Genomic DNA, 16,711 nt, shown 5'->3' with positions numbered 1-16,711 from the left:
ACTTCTCAGACGTCATCCAGGTCAAAGGGCAAACGAAAGCTGGTTCAGTGGAAGGATACTGGGTAGTTCCATCTCAGAATTCAGTGGCCACTTTTCTTCCTCAGCTGGAAGGTTGATATCAGTTTGTGTAGACGATGAGAGCTCTACCTTGGCCTTTTCAGCTGCCTCTCGCAATCTTTGTATGGCCACTCTATCATTGGTCAAGTCCAATCCCCAATAGTAGAAGCAGACGGTGGATTTTTCAGCTTCAAATCAGAATCAGACAGGGGAATTTTTTAGAAATTTTGGAATCTTGCCAAAATTCAAGAAAGAAGGGAAGGATGTAGATGGCTGAGACAGTTTCACTAAGTGGGAACGTTCTCTTATGAGACGTGCAGCGAATTAGTTATTAATTACTACGGTAATTACTATGGTAAACCCAAGGTGTATAAATAGGGCCCATTACATTGTAATCGGGTTGGCATTTGGGTTAGCACAATCTTGAGCATAGTTGGATTAGCATTTTGGCGGCATTTGTACTTGAGTTGTCAATCATTGGCAGTTGTTGTCGGCTGTACTCTATCTGTAAATCACATCATACTCACTGTAATCTTTCATCTGTAATTCCAATCATGGAAGATATTCCAATTACACTCACTGTGTATTCAGTACTCCTCCCAAGACGATCGCCAACTCCTCCCAAGAGGAAATGGTTAACCCATAGTCCTTCTCCTCGTCACTCCAAAAGGGAAGAGAGGAGACAAAGGAAGAAAACGGCAAGAAAGAGGTCACCCTCTTCTCCTTCTTCTTCACCTTCCTCCTCTATCCATGAAATCTATGGCTATTCTCCTAGAGAATACAAGAGGGGAGGACATTGCAAATCTTACCCTGCATGGAGAAGGTCACAAAAGCTAAGGAAGTTCAAAGAGGGAGGAGATAGTATCTCTTTTCTCACCTATGATGGCACCTTTGGTGCTACCGACAAAGTATTCACCTTCATCCAACAATTTGATGCAGCCTTTGGAGATGAGGGCTTCATGGAGACCTCCAAGCTACGCCATGTAGCTATGCACTTCCAAAAATTGGCTCGTCAATGGTGGGCTAGCCTTCATGGAAACGGCGAAGCCCCAAAGACATAGAAAACTCTACGAGTTTCCATCATGAAGCAAATTCCTTGCAAGTGATGCAAAGGACAAAGTGCTTACCAAATGGTGAAGTTTAAAGCTTCTCTCTCATGAGTCTATCCACAAATATATGGATAAGTTTTGGGATTTACATCTCATGGCTACTATCTTTCAAAACATAGACTTTGCCAAGCAAAAGCAACAATCCTGTGCGGGATTACCCAAAGAGATGGCCAAGTATGTCAACTCTCAACTTCCTGGTTCTATCACCGAAATAATCCACCACACCATCGTTGCTTCGCACATCAATTTCCAACAAGGGGCTAGATGGAATGTCAAGCCCATGGAAAATAAAGACAAAAGTGATGCCAAGAGGAAAAACAATGCCCAAAATTCTTACCAAGGCTATTCCAACAACAACAATAATCGGTCCAAGGAGACGGTCCAAGGAGAAGGGAGTTTACAAAGGTAAATATAAACTCTCTCCTAAAGAGCTAGAAGTTTTTTTTTTGTAAGGACCACAAATGTTTTAAGTGTGGGGAGCAAGGCCATCATTATCATCCTTGCCCCAATAGAATTGCCTGCAATGAGACTCCTAGAGCCTCTATGTTTGGAGCTCCAAAAGAGGATGCTCATTGCCAATGATTTCTCCTTTTCTATGCTTGGGGAAAGATGCAAGAACATGATGCCTTTATTTTGTTTTGTTGGTTCAACTCCACGCAGTTGACCACCAAGCTAGGCTTACAAGCCCACGAGATAGGAGATACATTATAAGCCGATGGAGCTATCAAGGGACAAGACGTCTCAGTTATTTCCTTAATTGGAAAATTAAGGCTTCATGTCCAAATCTATGAGGACAAAAAGGATTTCTTCATCTCCCCTCTCAAACATGAGAATGTTATCATTGGAGCACCATGATTTAACCGCATGGCTTCCAACATTAATTTTCTTGAAAGGAGAATCTACTTCACCTTCAAGGAAAAGAGCATGTACATACATGTTCATGATTCAGGGAACACCATATCCCTGCAATAAAGGGAATAAAAAGGAATTAGAGTTGTCTAATTTCCTAAATGGGTTCCAAGATGTTTTCATTGATGACATCCCTAGTGAGCTACCTCTAAAATGAGGGATGATGACCATACAATTGAGCTCCTACTAGGAAGCCCCACTGCCTAGCAAGCCTCCTTATTGGGTTTCACAAGCTCAACGAGAGGAGATCATGAGGCAAGTGCATGAATTGGTGGAAAAAGGGATGGTGAGGTCTAGCTCCTCTCCATTTTGTTCACCATTGCAAAAGAAAGACGACACATATCACATGTGTGTCGACTATAGAGCACTGAATAAGATTACAATGAAAAATAGATTTCCTGTGCCGCGCATAGAATATCTATTTGATAATTTACAAAGTTTTGGCGTGACAAATGCTCCAGATGCATTCAAACTCATGATGGACAAAAATCTTCAGGCCACTCAAATTCTCTTGAGGAGTACAAGCGACACCTCCAGGTAATCTTTCAAGTTGTGAGAGAGAATAAGCTTTTAATTAATCAAAAGAAAAGTGAATTTTTCCTACAAGAGATTCAATAGTTAGGTCACGTTATCTCTAAGGATGGCATCCGTATGGATCCAACAAAGCTAGAGATAATAAGAGGATGGCCTAATCCAAGGAATCTACAGGAGGTACAAAGCTTTAAAGGTATGTGTGCATACTATGGATGCTTCATTAAAAAAAACAATTATCGCTAATAGCAGGTCGATTCATGACTTAACATAAAAAGAACGTTAAGTATTCATGGAATGCAAAAGTGCAAGAAGCTTTTGAGAAGCTTAAGGAGAATCTTATCTCTCAACATGTGCTCACACTATTAGATCTCTCAAATCCATTTGAGGTCCAATGTGATGCTTGTGGTAATTGCCTTGGAGCTATTTTACTTCAAGAAGGGCATGCCATAGCATATGAGAGTCAAAGACTCGACTTCGGTAAGTGAGTATTGGGAAAATATGAAAAAGAGCTACTAGCTATTCTATATGCCCTAAACACGTGGAAACAATGTCTCTTGGGGACTCCATTCATCCTACGAATGGATCACAAAGCGTCAAGAACTTCATGACGCAAACCAAGCTCTCCGACAAACAAATGAGGTGGGAAAATTTTCTTTTACAATTTAAATTTCATATTGCTCACATTGTTGGCAAGCACAATCAAGTGGTCGAGGCACTTTCACAACGACCAAGGGTAGATATGGTGTCTATAGCAACTCGCAATGATCTATCTTTTATGATAGATGAGTATGCTATTGATCGAGACTTTAAGTATGTAATTAGAACCTTTGCATTAGGAAAGAAAAAAGAGCCATTCACCTTGAAGGATGGTTATCTTCCAAACGGCAATAGGCTATGTGTTACTCACCCATACAATAAGAAAGTCATGTATGAATCCCGTACTTCTTCTTATGTGGGGCAAAGAGGGAATCCATAATCTACTCTTCAAGGAGTAGAAATGTATTTTTGTTCGTCTACCATGAAAAGTAAACATACAAGAGTATGTTTCAAAATGCCTTGTATACCAAAAATTGAATTTTGATTGAGGGAAGCAACTTGGATTGTTTCAGCCGGACAGGCTTAACAAGAAAACACACTCTATGCCTGTCAAAAAGACTATTAAGGCACATCAAATGGCAACCCACTTTAGATCTCAAATTTTCAAGTATCATGGATTTTCAACATCTAGTGTCGGACAAAGATCCTAGAATAACTAGTAGTTTCTAGAAGGGTCTCTTTGAGAATCTAGGAAGTAAATTAAATTTCTCTTTTGGTCTATTTCTGGAAGGGTCTCTTTGAGAATCTAGGATGTAAATTCAATTTCTCTTTCGGTCTGTCATCCACAAACAGATGACCAAAATGAAATAACTAATCTAACGATTCTTGATCTACTAAAAGCCTATGTCATGGAAGTGGATCAACGTTCTCAATGAGAGAAGTACCTGCCTCTTATGGAGTATATGTACAATGACATTGTACATACTTCTATGGGGAAAGCACCTTTCGAGGTCAAAGAGGGAAGATCCAAAAGTCCCTTACTACATAAAGTACATGGGAAGATCTTCACTGCTAATTAATATAGCCGAGACTCACAAGAATCTTTTCCAAAGATTAAAGAGGTTATATCCATCTCAAAGCAAAGGCAAAAATGGCTACTACTAATAAGCATAGAAGAGCCTTAGCCTTTACGAAAATGATTGGGTCTTGCTAAAGTTTCTCAAGGCTCATCTAAGGCATACTACGGGCAAGAATCCTTTGGGCCACCAAGAGTACTAGGCTAAATTAGCAAAAAGATACTATGGTCCTTTTTAAATTCTTAAGCCAATCAATGAGATGGCTTATTAATTAAAGTTTCGCAGCCATTGGTTCATACACAATGCTTTCCATGAGAGCCTATGTAAGCCTTACAAAGGAGCGCCATCAAAAGAAGCAATAGTTGTAGACCCTCCAAAAATCGAAGATCAAGAAGAAGTACTTCAATCTGCGTTCATCCCATGACATGAAGGCAGGGTATTAAGAAACGGTAAGATTATCTGACGATATCTTATTAAGTTAAAGAATTTCCTTTTAAAGATTCTAAATGGATGCAAGGAACCTAGCTTAAGGATAATATGAACCTTGTCAATGTTTACAATGTTCCACTACAGTAAGCATATGAAAATGCATTTTAAATGAAAAATGTTTTTGTCTTATAAGACTAAGTCTCTCTTTATTGTGCACAAATTTAAGTAGTATGCATACTAAGAATCATGTTTGGGATGACGACGTCTCTCAAACACCATGTAGAATTTGTCACTCTACTTGAGAGGATGAAATGGACTAAGGAGCAGACATGCTTGCGGCAGCTATGTCTCCCAAGAACCAAATGGATTAGCCATCCATCTTGGAATGATGTCGTAGGGTTAAAAGGGATCCTCTACCCTCTAAGACAAATTGACTAATGACTATGACTTTATCTCTTTTACCTCATAGTCGAGGACGACTATGATTTCAAGAGAGAGGTAATGTCATTGAATATCTAACCAACCCAAATGATTTTCTCATATTAAATTGATCATTTAATATGGGATAATAAACGGGAACAAGGGTTAGAATATAGACATGTGCTTACGGATCTATCTCAACACAGGGCCAACGGTAAAGGGGCCCAAATGAGAGATGGTCTGTCAAAGAGCAAGGTTAACTAATGAATCTTAAAAGACCTTAGGGTTAGCTTCATTAAAGACCTCCAATGGTTAGTGTTAAAAGTCCTTTGACCTTAAGCAAACTAGGGCTGAGCTTGAGGTGGGAACCCGACCTAAACTTAAGCAAGCTAGGGTTGTGCTTGACGTGGGAACCTTAAGCAAGCTAGGACTCTGCTTGAGGTGGGAACCCGACCTAAACTTAGGCAAGCTAGGGTTGTGCTTGAGGTGGGAACCCGACCTAAACTTAAGCAAGCTAGGGTTGTGCTTGAGGTGGGAACTCCATCTAAGGTGCTTGTCATTCTTGATGACTAAGGTGCTTGAGGTCCTTGTCACATTTAATGAGGAAGTTTCTTGAGAAGCTTCCTATGCATGGGGGGTAAGATGCTTGAGTCAAAAAGAGAACCTACACACTTAATGAGGAAGTTGCTTGAGAAACTTCCTATGCATAAATATCTCAAAGTTAGGGGAATTCTAAAACAGCACATGGGACACATGTCAGACTCTCACTAAGCTTAACCACATGGTGTGCTTGAATGCTATTGGTTGGGCTAAAGAGGGGTCCAATGAGCTTCTACTTTCATCTAACAAATATCTAGACATTCTCAAGCTCTCTCTCTCTAAGGGGTAAGGAGGACACTTGTCAAAAGACTACCCATGTACTTGACTGCATGCTGCATGTGATTGGCTAGGGGGAGAGGGGTCCAATGAGCTTGTAGCATGTAGAAATTTTGCCCAAAGCAACGAAGGGGGGTGCTAGGGGGATATACTCCACACACTCACTCATTGAAAGGGCATTCTCACTTGGTGAAAGTTGAGGAACACCACCTTCTTCTCCAAGATTGTGAGAGTGAAATCCTACACCAACACTCTTGGCTATGGAATGCAAATCCAACCAAGAGTCACACTTCAATGCTTAAGCTTGCCATCTTCTCCATCTTCATTACTATGCTATTATGTATGCTAGCAAGAAGAGTAATGATAATTGAGGAACTATTTCTTTCTCCTATGGAATTTTTCTTCTTCCTCTTCCCTATCCTCATTCCCCGCTAGCTCTCTCCACCTTTGAAGGTGTTTGAGACCTTGGGACTGAGGCTTGGGATAGTTAATGCTTTCTAAAAGTTTATGTTATGCTTGTGATGCATGAAGCTCCATCTTCATTGCATCACGTAGGTCACAAGGAACACAAAGATTGTATTGTACCAAGTCTCTCTTGATGGGAGAAACTATAATACAAATGCCTGTTGGAGGGGGGACTGGCTCCATATGAATCCGGTCCTCAACTATTGTCATGTTCTCTAAACTCTCTCTCTCTTGCAAAATTATTGTTCATGCCAAGTTAACTAAGTACCATGTTTATGTTGCTACCATCAATTAAGTTCACCCGCTATGCTCACAAAGTAACCTCTCAAAAGTGCTTCACCTAATTTCCTAATTCCGCTACTCTCAAAGTTCATAGGCCATTTCCATTACAATGAATGTTGTAGGCATGATTCCTTCTTCAAGCAGACTCGAGGTAGAACCCGCCATTCCTTTAAACGTGATGACTTGAGATCAAGCTCAAGAAGCTGCCAAAAACAAACCAGTTGAAGAAGCCACATTGCCTACTCAAACAAAAATTGAGAACATATCGGTGAGAATAGAAAGAAGATCATGGAAAGCCGAACGAGACAAAATGAAAGCGAAGAGACTGAAGGAGAAAACAGCTTTGGAAACTGAACTGTACCAAACCAAAGAACAACTTAAACATGAGCAAGAAAGCAAGAAAAACGCAAAGGGACGTAAAGAGTCAAAGACTAACTCGGGAGGTTCAATCTTGGTTGACAAAGTCTTTGAACCTTTGGATGCGATCTTGAAAGGTTATGATGCTAGGATTAAGATCAATCAAACTCAAGAGGATAGATGGCTGACGTATCCTCATCCAGGGTATGAAAAAGAGAGGTTTCAAATGTGCAAGGAGCTCATCCAAAAGGTCCAAGCTCTTATGGAACCACATGTTCCAGATGCTCCAAAAATGGAGGTGCGAATCCGCGATAAATTCCATGAATTGGAGAGCCAGGGTATTGTAAACAAAGACCGGGAAGAGTTGAGAGTTGAGGCATCTTTAGATACAAGGGAAGTAGCCAATACCACAGATGGGGTGGGCTCACAAGTAGTGATGCCTGTTCCGGAGGTAGAAGAACCATGGCCACATTCGTTATGGGAATCGATCAAAAATAAAAAAGATGGTAGTGTTACTTTACAATCAGCACCTATCCGTGAGATAAACATGGATCACGAATTCTTCCCAGGGTATATACGATCTCTATAGAGGGATGTCGGGTCTGTCGCATCTGAAGAGAGTAAACCATGCTCTCTACTACAGACTTTGCCATCTTTCATAGGAGAACTCGAAACAAAATTGAAGGTTAAAATGGTACCGTCTCATTGGAAAGCCACACCAAAAATGATGGATACCAAGAGCTTGCACGAATTGATGTCTTCTCCTATAAAATGCACACTTTATCTCTCAGAGCTACTGAAAAGTAGACCACGTCTATGGGGCCAAATGGGGAAAAACCTGGAAAAGTTGGGGTTGAAAATCCCTTCACATGACTAACTTGCGAACAAAAACATGGATGACACCTTGCTTAAGAATCCACAGACAAAGCCAGTACCAGTAAATAAGGTGGGTGGTTACTATGAAGGCGAAGAAGGAAACACAACATTACCATGTTAACCCTCATGGCTCACGGACACCCTATCACCTACAAGACGGACGTTGTAACCTACGGTGGACATTGTATTATTTATTTGGTAGAGTCAGGTACCGGGCTTGTCGGTCCAATAGGAAAAGGGTAAGAGTGATCGCCGATGAGAGGCGCACTCTAACTGGGACATTCAAGGGATTAGTTGGCTAAGCATGGGCGCCCAAGTGTGAATGGGGTGAGCTCATATAAAAGCCAACTAAACCTAAAATTCACTCATTCTCTCATTTGTGCAATAGAAGAGTGCTCTTGCTCCATCTCCATCTCCATCTTCTTCTTCTTCACCTCCTTGTGTGTGTGTGTGTATGTGTGTGTGAGAGAGAGAGAGAGAGAGTGCGATCGAGCATTGCGGCGGCACGACGGCGGTGAAGCGGTTGAGCGTGACGTAGCGGCATCTCCTTCTTCTTCGCGGCGAGGAATCCTCCACGGCAGGAGCATAGAGCGGTGAGCGACACACCATTGCCCTCTTTTGAGCTTACTAGTTAAGCTAGTTGTGTGCTTGGAGCCGTCTGTGGCTCGCACACAGTGTTAGGCAAGTCCCTTTCTTCGATAGTGCGGCAAGGAGCGCACATTTTTGGCGCCGCTGCCGGGGAAGCGCCCTGCACTAAGCCCAAGAGGCACTTTGTGCTTCTCCTATGAGTTGTTTGTAGTAGGAAAGAAGAGGAAGAGGAAGAGGAATGAGTTATTTTTCTGCAAGTTGTTAATTTCTGTATTGTCTGCAAGTTCTGTGATTTCTGCATAATGTTGTGTTTTTTGTTTGCACACAGTCTTTGCACAATTAGTAGTCGTTAGCTTGTTCGAAGTGAATGAATAAGTAGGTAGACAGTTAGCAATTTCTGTTTGCACACAGTCTGTACACAGTTTTCTGTCAAGGTTTGCCTGCACACAGTCTTTGCACAGTAAGGTAGTGAGAGAGGAAGTAGGTGGACAGTTAGCCCACTGTCAGTAAGCAGTTAGCAGAGTGGTTAATAGATTAGTTAGTAGATTAGTTAGTGGTTAGAAGCATTGTTAGCAAGTAGATAAGGTAGTGAACTGTCTGTGAGCTGTTGACAGAGAGGTTAGGTAGGTGTTGACAATGTGTGTGGCCAAGAAAGGGTCACCTAAACCACGCGTGATCGTCGCCTTAAAAAATATATATATATATATTTAAAAAAACCCAAAAATATTTAAGCGTGAGTGACTAGGGGGCTACACTAAAATTTTGATCGGGATCCTAAGCCCAAGCCCAAGCCCAGGCCCAGGCCCAGGCCCAGACCTCAGTCTTATGATATATACTAGACTCACTCTTATATATATACCCTACCCCCTCAAGAGGGAATGAGAGCATGTGGGGCAAGTCCTCCACTCTCCTCCCTTCTCTTCCCACTTGCACCCTTAGACTTTCTAATTTGGGCCTAGTTCCCTACTAGAAATTGACGGTTTTAGGGATTCTGAGGGCATAAAGTGACCAAACGGAGGGCTGTAAAGCATGGCACGTCCCTCTAACCGAGACGCTTGTTTTGAGCTATCATACGTTCTATTCTATAGTTGGGTCAAAAAAAAAGGACCAAAAAATCAAAAAATAAATAAATCAGAAAAGACTTGGGTTGCAAAACACCCAAAATTACTAGGTGAGCAGCCTTCACGGGCACTCACTGACACTTCTAGGGGATCCAAGTCATATGAACCTACGCTCTGGACGAGTGTTAGAGCACGAGCATATTGGTAGTGCCTCCATTTACGCGGGCACCCATTATTCCTCCACCCTAGGTTCTGGACCTTCGGCCGGGACTCGGCCGGGACTCAAGGTAGCGCGACCCAAGATCCTCATATCGCGTCTAGTGATTCTTCCTCTGACTACGAAGTCATGGAGAGGTATCCTACACCAAACCCTGATAGTTCAAGTCAAGACATGCATGCCATGGGCCCACGGCCCGAGTCCAGCGTGTTTAGCCGCTTAAAAGAGACCCTTAGTAGAGCTACTCGCTCCGAACATGCGGTTAATGAAATAAATGAAGGGAGTGGGGAAGTAAATTCGTCATTCATGCCTAAAATAGACCCTATGCTTCTTGAGAGTGTGCATGTGAATGTTCCATCCACTGCACCTCCTGATCCTTTACGACTATCTCCCTCTGAGGTTTTACTACCCGATGGTAGGAGTCTTGCCGAAGTACAAGAGATCGAACGCTATATGCAAGCAACAAGGGAGAGGGAAATTGAGAACCTACGAAGGCTAGAACAAAGTCGAGCCCTGAAAGCAAAGGCTCCTATGACAACAATCATACCAGCCGAGCAACCGAGTGCTCCCAAGGTAGCAGTCACGGAGGGGCAAGCGATGGGGAGCAATAATGCTTCCACTTCGAGGGAAACCTCCAGCACGCCAGGCCTAGATGGGATATTCCTAAACAAAAATTGGGAGTATGACCTACAAGCAGAAGCTTTAACTGATCGGTACACAGGACACACCTATCATGTGGGTTGGTTAGATGTTCTACAATCCACATCGGGTGCTACTAGCATAGATGAGCATCAACAGAAAGTCTGTGATGTCCTCCATAGGATTGTCGAGTTAGAAAGACAGAACACAGGGATCAACATGCCTTCAACAGGCCTAATGAGATTCTTGGATACGGGAAAGGCCAACCAACCAACCCTATCACAAATGGAGACTCCCCCAGTGAGCCCCATTGATCCTCCATATGTTGTTTCGCCAAGAGCCTCTGTACAATCTGAGCCCACAAGTGGCAGCTTTACCTTCCCAGATCTAGCTCATCTTTCTCTTAATGACACTACGGCTACCATGCATATCCCAGTGGTGAGCATGACAAGAAGTACACCATGGAGTTCATTTGTTAACATTGCGCCGATTCCTAGTAGCACAGTGCCCCCAACTATACCTACATGTATGTATCAATCATGTGCACCTGTCGTACCTCAGCCTCATGTAGCTCCTACACCTCCGATTATTCCAAGAGCTTACAATCCACAATGGAATTATCCAAGCTCTTATACAAGTGGAGCCATGCCATTTAATAATAACATGCCATATCAGGCACCCCCTATGCCTAGGGCCACGCCTGTAAACTTTGGACCACCGTCTGGTACACCACCATACGAAGTATCGGACCCAAGAGCCGCGCGTATGCCAAGGCCAAGGCCAACTCCCTTCTCACATGTGGTTCCAGGAGCACATACACCCATTATACCTGCTCAAATAGGAGATTTGGCAGCATTTGCTCAAACTATCAGTCGCTCTATTGCGGAAAACATGCGTAGTGCACCTGATAGAGAGCCTAGGAGCAAGGCAGTTCAAGTAGCTAAGCTCACACAGAAATTCAGTGGAGACGGAGATGCTAGAAAGCATATGAAAGTCTTTGAACATGTGTGCGATTCCTTGGAAGAGCACAATGAGCTACATAAGTGTAAGGCTTTGAGTTTGACCCTAAGCGGAAAGGCTGGAGATTGGTATAGAACCTTAAGAGTAGAAGAGAAAACGATCTACTCTACTCTTAGGAGACTGTTCTTAAAAGAATACATACGAGAGGGAGTACTTTGGGGTGTAGCCTCTCAGCTCCAGAAAGCCCAACGAGAAGAAGGTGAATCCGTGAGAGACTTCATTAGTCACCTAAAGAATTTGAATTCTCGATACAATCCAAACGAGCGATTCAACAACAACCAATTGCTCAATAGATTCATTAGGGGACTACGACATGAAAGTATCTATAATGGCCTAGTCATTATAGGTATCACTACTTGGGAAGCGGTCACCATGAATGCAATCCAATTGGAGGATAATTTAATGATTGCAGGAGAAAGAGTGTCCGTCGAGCCGAAGTCTAGTAGCTCGCAAGCGTTAGGGCATGATCCAATGAAGATAAAGCCAATCGTAAAAGAGCAAACGATATCTGAGATGACTTTGGCAGATCTCACCAAGGCCATCCAAGAAATCCTTAGGGGTAATCGTGCTCCACAAAATACTCATATGTATCCAAGAAGGGAGCAACAATGGTGCTCAATTTGCTTGGGCCCACATACTTCGAGTGAATGCCCTACTTTCATAGTAAAGTTTAACGAGACTTGTAACGAGTGTGGTAGGTATGGCCATCAAGCGAAGGATTGCCTAATGCTTAAACGCATCCTAGAAAATAGACCGCCCATAGCTTGGGCAGACTCACCTCGAGTTCCTGCATTGATGCCTACCCCACCCATGGAGCAACAGTTGCCATTACAGCACATGGAGCAACAGTTTCCATTACAGCACATGGTCCCTAGAACCCAAAATGTGGTCCAAACCACACCGTTGCCACCTCCAGTGCTAGGACCGCAACCCCCTCATCCAAGAGTTACACCTATGAACCAAATAGGTTGCGAGTCATCTAGTACTTATGTAGATTGCGAAGAGGACATAGACTCTAGTATCACCTATGGAGTCGACATGCTTGAGGAGTGTCCCATGTACTATATGGAAGACCATTGGGGACAAATCAAACCGGTATATCAAGCTAATGCGCTAGCAGCAAGAGGCCAAAACATTAATAGTTTTTCCAGGAGACCACCTCTTCAATGCTACGAATGTGGTGGACCACATCGAGTAGCTGAGTGCCCCATTAGAATGCAAAAGAATGTTGCACTAATGCAAACAAGTCAAGGGAGTGCATTGGCAATGCCAATACTCACTTGTAATCATTGTGGCATAGATCATTTGATCGCACAGTGTCCTAACAATCCAAACGCACCGAAAATCACACCATTGAACTTAATAGAGATTGTTGATGGGACACCACCAACTATAAACATAGCACCAGTGAATGCACTCACACGGTCGATGCTCCAAAAGCAAAATTACATCCTCGAAGAGAGAGATGCTGCATCCATTGGCCGAGCGAGAAAGAAGAAAACACGAAGAAAGAAATCCCTTAATGCTTCTAGCTCAAAACCTAGTTCAAAGACTAACATAGGGACAGGAGAGGATCTCGTGTATATGAATGACCCTGAGGATGACTCAGATTCGATAGAGACCACGGAGACCAAAACTGTTACTACAAAGGAAAAAGCCAGTGAGGAGGATCACGAGAGGGAATTACGACGAACACCAAAAGAGTATTCAAAGTTAAACCACCCAGTTGCGAACCCCCAAGATAAGCCACGAGAGACAAAAAATGAGGATTGCAAGAGAAAGATTGGAAACTATCCAAACCCAACAGTGGAAATTGAACGAGTCCAACAACTGAGGGGTTTGGTGGAAGAAACTCAACGAACATTAGAACCTGAACCCAAACATATCCAGATGTCGGACACAGTGTTTCCCACACAAGTTCAACCTCACAAGAACTACAGGCCGTTAGCTATACCAAGTATCATTCGGGAAGAGAGTGAGGGTAGGACATCTGAAAGTGGACACACACCTTTCCTACTAGAGAGAATGTTTGGTGAGGGAATGCCTGACCCCCTTGAGGAAGTGGAGATTCCATCTTCACCACTCTCTTGTCAGGGTCCTATGTCCCACAAGATGCCATTAAATGTTGCCAAATTGATGGATTTCATGTCTTCAGAAGTTAGAACCACCATCATGTCCAAACTATATAAAGACCCCGAGCTAGTCTCAGCTCTTTGAGCCTTCCTCAATGGAGAATTACAAGCTGGATTACCACAGTTTGCACATATGAACAAACCTGACTCGGTAATGAATGATGAGGAACATTTAGCACCACCATCTGACCTAGCAGGACATAAATCTGTAATTGAAATACCAGTTAACAAGTTGGGGCAATACTTTGAAGGTGATGAATCTAATGCTACTCTACCAATCACTACTAAAGGATTAACTGTAAAGGGGGTCCTTGACGGTGGTGCAGGAGTCAGCATGGTGACAAAGAGTTGTTGGGAGTCTATGGGGAGACCTCACCTTGAAGCCACAAGCGTAGTGGTAAAAATGGCTAATGGATCTATTGTTACGCCTATTGGAATGCTAAAGGATCTCAGAATCAAGGTCTTGGGACACAAGGTAAGGCAGACTTTCATTGTTATGGATTTTTCCAAGCATCCTATGTCATTTGAGATGATCTTAGGGCGTCCATTCATGAGGGAAGCAAAAATGGTGCATGACTGGTCCAAAAACCACGTCTACTTATAGTTCCAAGACTCTGTCATTCGAGTTGATCTTTTAAGTGGTCGAACGCATCCTCTAGGAAATAAATTCATCGTTGATAATTGATCAGACACAAAAATTCACTCAGCTCCATTACAGTATTGTTACACGTGTAACGAAGACACAGATATTGGGGAGAACTCTCCTTATATGGATATCCTACCCAGAATGGATGAGTCAGAAAATGTCGATTGGGTACACCTAGAGGCAACTATAGATACATGGGGAGCTAGAGGAACAACCTGGGTAACACCAGATGGGGAAGAGATACCACACATTGCACCAGTAAACATGTTAGGTGTAGCGCATGTAACATCCGATGATAAGAAAGAGGCACACCTACCTGAGAGTGAAACCGATGATTCCTCAAAGGCTTCAGGCCAATACACATCAAAAACGGAATCTCAGGGAGAAATGGATTCAGAACCTGAGGAAACATCGAGTGAACCAAGTATAGAAACTGAACACTCAAGGCCTAGTACGACTATCTATGGTAATTTATATGAGAGTGAAGAAGATACAAGTGAAGACCTATCAGGTGAGTCGAGTTCAAACATTTACCAAAATCAAAACCTTAACAAGAAACAAAGGTCATATAAGAGACGACGATATCGAGCAAATGTGAGAGCTAGGATGAAAAGATCTACTGCAGAATGGCTTAGCTATCTAGGGGCATGTGATGCTCATCGAAAGCTAGTAGACAATTGGGGTGAACATCTCCAGAGTGTCATGTGGTGTAGCCCGCGACCCATTGACCTCGCTCAATTGGAGGTTACAGAGCCGAAATTGAGTCGAACTATAAGAAGACGTCAAAACCGAGAGTTAGCACAACAACAAAAGGAGGCAGAACTAAAAGAAAGGTCTCCGTCAGGACAAGAGCCTGCTGACTTACATACGGCTCCTGAACATTTTAAATCTTATACCACGGGGGAGCGAAAGGTTGTGTATGCCAAAGCCCAACGAATACCTACCAATGGAAGCAGTGGAGTCTATGATGGTCCAGCGGTAGTTAAAGAGATAGAATTAGCAGAACCAAGTGAGGAGTCTAAACCAGTCTTTATTTCTCAAGACCTTACCGAAACTGAAGAGGCTGTACTTAAGGAGCTCCTCAAGGAATACAAGGATATCTTTGCTTGGACATATCATGACATGAAGGGCGTTCCACCTTCTGTGGTGCAACATATAATTCCCATGATCAACATTGCTAAACCCGTCCAGCAACGACCCTATCCAATGAATCCTAAGTACGCCAAAATTGTACAAGAGGAGATTGAAAAACTTATCCAATGTGGATTCATATACCCTATTGATCACTCAGAATGGGTTTCTCCAATAGTCATTGTGCCAAAAAAGAATGGGAAACTAAGAGTGTACGTGGACCTCAATAAAGTTAATGCAGCTACTAGGAGAGATCATTATCCCTTGACATATTCAGAACATGTGCTTGAAAGAGTTGCGGGCAAGGAAGCTTATAGCTTTTTAGATGGGTACTCTGGTTACAATCAAATCACAATTGCATTAGAGGACCAATCTATAACTGCTTTTATCACAGAGTTTGGAGTGTTTGCATTTCGTGTTATGGCTTTTGGCTTAACAAATGCCCCTGCTACATTCCAACGATTAATAAACAATGCGTTTAAATAATTTCTAAGGGAGTTTTGTGAAGCTTTCCTAGACGACCTTTGTGTTTATTCTTCTTGGGAGAAACATTTATTATATCTACGAAAAATATTTGAAAGGTGCAGATTTTATCGCATCTCATTGAACCCTTTCAAATGCCAATTTTGGGTTAAGCATGGAGTCATTCTAGGGCATATAGTGTACAAGAACGGGATATCCACAGATGAGAGCAAGATTAAAGCCATTGCCGATTTGCCACCACCTACTAACTATAAAGCAGTTCAAAGATTTATGGGCCATGTTGGTTATTATCGAAGGTTTATTTTAAACTTTGCCGAGATAGCGCGTCCATTGTACAAGCTTCTTATCGAGTTTCACTGGACGGAAGAATGTCATCAATCTTATGAGTTATTAAAGAAGGCCCTAACAGGTGCTCCAATCCTGCAAACACCTGATTGGAATGTACCTTTTCATGTGCATATTGATGCATCAAATTTTGCTATTGGGTGTGTTCTAACTCAACCAGGAGAACTATCCTAGTAGCTTTGCAAGTCGCCAATTAAATGATGCCGAGATGAACTACACTACTACAGAGCGCGAAGGTCTAGCTATGATTTACGCAGTAAAGAATTTCGCTATTACCTTCTTGCTACCAAGTTTGTGTTTTATGTTGATCATCAAGCATTTCTATATTTGGTAAACAAGCCGTGTTCCACGGGTCGAATTACACGATGGTTGTTAATTCTTCTTGAGTTTGACTTCACCGTTGTTGTGAGGCCTGGGAGGAAACATGTCATGGCGGATCATTTATCTCGTATCCCTAATGGCGAAGCTCCTACGAGGGTTGATGATGAATTGCCTGATACTCCTTTGTTCATTGTTGAGACA

The sequence above is a fragment of the Adiantum capillus-veneris genome, chromosome 18 (genome assembly GCF_014529385.1).
Source record: "Adiantum capillus-veneris isolate H3 chromosome 18, ASM1452938v2, whole genome shotgun sequence".
In the NCBI taxonomy this organism is placed as follows: Eukaryota; Viridiplantae; Streptophyta; class Polypodiopsida; order Polypodiales; family Pteridaceae; genus Adiantum; species Adiantum capillus-veneris.
The sequence above is the reverse complement of the archived record's forward strand: the minus strand, read 5'-3'. Positions refer to the sequence as shown.